The sequence below is a fragment of the Rhagoletis pomonella genome, unplaced genomic scaffold (assembly GCF_013731165.1).
Source record: "Rhagoletis pomonella isolate Grant_MI unplaced genomic scaffold, Rhpom_1.0 Rhpom_scaffold_00010, whole genome shotgun sequence".
NCBI lineage: Eukaryota > Metazoa > Arthropoda > Insecta > Diptera > Tephritidae > Rhagoletis > Rhagoletis pomonella.
Window position 1 is genome coordinate 15,295,578 of NW_023458564.1, and position 4,174 is coordinate 15,299,751.

Below are 4,174 nucleotides of genomic sequence, written 5' to 3' on the forward strand. Positions count from 1 at the left end.
CTAGACAGGAAGAACGATGGCCTGTGTTATGTTGATCGCCCTCTATGCAAGGATTCAGTTGCTTTCATTTTGAAAAGCCAATTTCGTTGTTAAAACTATTGATATCGATAATGTTCCTGCGGAAGCAGAACAATGTATTTTTGTACCGGAGCACACTTGTGCACAAGGGTATTATAACTTTATTCACATAACCGTTATTTGTAATAGCCTAAAGGAAGTGAGACAGATATAGACAAATGTCATAAATGATCATATTGAAAAGAGAAATAGATTAAGCCGTAACAGTAACAGCCCGTCTATTCGTCCGTCTGTGCACACGAAACTCGTGTAAAATTTTAGATATATTAACGAAACCTGGTACATGTATTTCTTTTGAGCTAATGACGGATGGTATTGAAAATGGGCCTACCTACCATAACGGCGGTTTGCAGAAGTACGAAAACTGCGATATTTTAGTAACTAATGCAGCTTATTCACTAAAAATTTATATTTACAAGGATCTCTTGGAGCAAAATAAGAATATTATTAATTTTTTTAATTTTTTTGGCGTTGCCACGCCCACTTATGATTACATGTGTATATCTCCGAAACTTGGCACACTTGTTGGCCTTGGCACAACATACCAAATGGCTGAAAATTTTTGACTGAAATGAAATCGGGCATTAACCACGCCCACATCTCATATAACGGTAATTTAGAGAAATACGAAATCCACGATAAATCAGCAAATACTGAAACTAATTTATTAAAAATTTATGCCGGGAATAACTCTTTAGCAGGAAATATGATTATACAATTTTTTTTGGAAAGTGGGCGTGACACCTCCTTTTATGAATCCGTATGTGTTCTCGGCAATCGTTCCATCAATTTGTACCAAACTCGGTATACTTATTGTACTGGACCTAAGAAACCAACATGTTGAACATTTTTGAAATCGGACTTTATTACGCCCACTTCTCATATAGCAGTAAATTCCAGAAATGCGGAAACTTCGATATTTCGAAATTCAAGCACACCAATTTACTCAAAGTTGATACTCACAACAATCCCTTAAATTTAATAAGGTTATTATGAAATTTTGGTGCCGCCCACTTGTAATTATATAAGTGGATCTCATTAAGTCTAACTGCACATAGTGAAGAAATTGTTTGAAAAACACCCTGCGAAAGATAAAAAAAACTATATTTAATACGTGCGTCGGGTATTCAATGTTCGGATTCGCCCGAACTAGACTTTTTAACTTGTTTAATATAGAATAGCATATCCAAGTCATCTTAGTACTTTCACCATTCGTGTTTAGCGTTGAAACAAAGTTTTATTCAGTGGTCTTCCTGATTACTTGACTTTGTGATGGGTCTGACAAGTTGAGTCGGCCTCTGTGGTGTAGTGGTAAGCAGTGCGCACTTCCACTCCGCAGCACCTGCGTTCAAACCCTGGTCAAAGCAACATCGCAAAAAAATATAGAAAAAAGGTTTTTTCTTAACAGCGGTCATCCCTCGGCAGGCAATGGCAAACCTCCGAGTGTATTTCTGCAATGAAAAACAGTTTCTCATAAAAATACAATCGCCGTTCGGAGTCGGCGTAAAACTTTAGGTCCCTCCGCTTTGTGCGACAATATCAAGGCGCACGCCGCAAGTTTGAGGAGAAGCTCGGCCAAGCACTAACATATTTGTAAGCGCCAACCTATTATTATTATTATTATTATTATTATTACTGACAAGTTGAGTATGTATAAATAAATACACATTATTCGACTATTCTCAAAAAATCGGATTATATAAACAGAAGAATAAAATCTGCCACCTATAGGCGGGCAATTCTTGCTTGTAGTTGGCTTAGTAGTACTACACTTTTCGTGAGGCTATCACCTATCAAATCGTATGAGAAACTGTTTTTACCCTGACAGGTGAAGTAATGATTTTTTTGTATCTGTGGCAGCATAGCTTAGTTTTGCCATCGCTCGAGCAACATCTCTTTATGATTTGCTTTATTATCGATGCTCACAAACGGATATATGTATGATACACTTACTGATTAGCAGATACGAAATCCCAGCGGAGCTGAGCGACTTTGAATTGTCACAGGTGTGACATGTGACGGACGTGAGAAACATAATATTTTTTTTTTTGTTATTTGTGGCCTTATAAGAATTATATTCAACCATATTATGGAGCTTGAGGGCATTTTTGATAAAACAATTTACAAACAAGTAAGAAAGTCTAAGTTCGGGCGGAGCCGAACATTAAATACCCGGCGCAAGTATTAAATATATGTTTTCCACCTTTCCGAAAGCTACCGCTACATGATAAGCCGGGGTGTATACATTTTAAGTAAATTAGCGTCCTTAAATTTCGAAATATTGAAATTTCAAGCATTTCTGAAATTTACCGTTATATGAAAAGCGGCCTCAATTTTAGTCCGATTTCAATAATTTTCAACGTTTTTCTTCTATGTGGCAAGCACAATAACCACACCAAGTTTGGTACAAATTGGTAGAACGGTTACCGAGATACATATATGTGATCATAAGTGGGCGGTGCCACGCCCATTTTCCAAAACTTTATCATAACCGTATTTCTTGGTAAGGAATTGTTGCAACCATCAATTTTGAATAAATTAGCTGCAATATTTACTGATTTATCGAAGATTTTGTGTTTCTCGAAATTACCGTTATATGGGATGTGGGCGTGGTTATTGTCCGATTTTAGAAATTTTCGGCCATTTGGTATGTCGTACCAGGACCAACAACTGTGCCAAGTTTGGCAGAAATTGGTGGAGCGGTTACCAAGATATACACATGTAACCATAAGTGGGCGTGGCTACGCCCATTTTCCAAAAATTTATAAAATTCATATTTTCCGTCTAAAACTCATTGTAAGTATCACTTTTGAGTGAATTATCTTCAGTAGTTACTAAAATATCGCAGTTTTCGTATTTCTTAAAATTACCGTTATATGGGACGTAGGCGTGGTTATTGTCCGATTTCGCCAATTTTCAATACCATCCGTCCTACGCCCAAAAGAAGTTCACGTACCAAGTTTCGTTAAGATATCTAAATTTTTACTCGAGACGGACAGACGGACGGACGGACAGACAGTCACCGCTTAATCGATTTCTCTTTTCATTCTGATCATTTATGTATACATTTGTCTATATCTATCTCGATTCGTTTTGCCTGTTACAAACAACCGTTATGTGAACAAAGTTATAATACCCTTGTGCACAAGTGCGCTCGAGTATAAAAAAGACAGCAATTTATATTTGGGTAGATCACCACATTCATCAGACTTCTTCAACTGGGATTTGATCCAACGACCCCAGCCGCCTAAGCTAGTAGACTTTCCCACTGAGCAAAGTTGAAGAAATCCAATGAGGAGATGTGGTGGTCTCCGAAATAGCTTCTATAACTTCTGTCAAAATGTAAACTGCTGTTTTTTCCGCAAAAAATTTCATTCAAAACGGCCTAAAGCGCAATAAAATTGCTGAATCTTGTGAAAATTGTTCCGTATTTAAAATGTTTAAAAAATTTTAGCTTTTAAGCACGAAAAAAATATCTCAGGCAAACACATTAAAGCTATGACCGGATGCTTTGTACTTCACCATATTTACTGTTATTATATATGTAAATATTTATTGGGCATTTCAAAAGCACAGTACTGCAAATGACGTCTTATGCGCTGGATAAAAACTTTTCCATTTGCTAATCCATCATTTTGTGAATTTTGCCATTAAAAAACAAATTGCGCCATTCAACATTTGAGTGGATAAAAACGCAGCAATAACAAAGAGTGTGTATATGTACATACAAAGAATTTGTTTGTGTTTATCCTTGCCGGCAAATCTACTTCAATTCTTTTCAAGCTTTAATGCAAATTCATTGGCAAAGAAAAGGGTTAACGCACCCAAAAGGCATTGACGCGGCAGCGATAGCGGCGTCCCGGTCTAAGACAAGACAACCCGTACTGCAACAAATTCACAGTTTCTGGGGCGGATTTTTGTATTTTTGATTAATGATTCAAACTTTGCTTACTTTTAATTCAGCTACTTCGAAAGGATTCGTCTGGCAATATTTTCTTTTGTTTGCTTGCTTGTGCCAGAAGAAGAAGAAAACGGATGGATCTTAGCGTCCAAGCAATTTTCCCTTTTTTAATTAAAATTCAAAATTATACCCGTT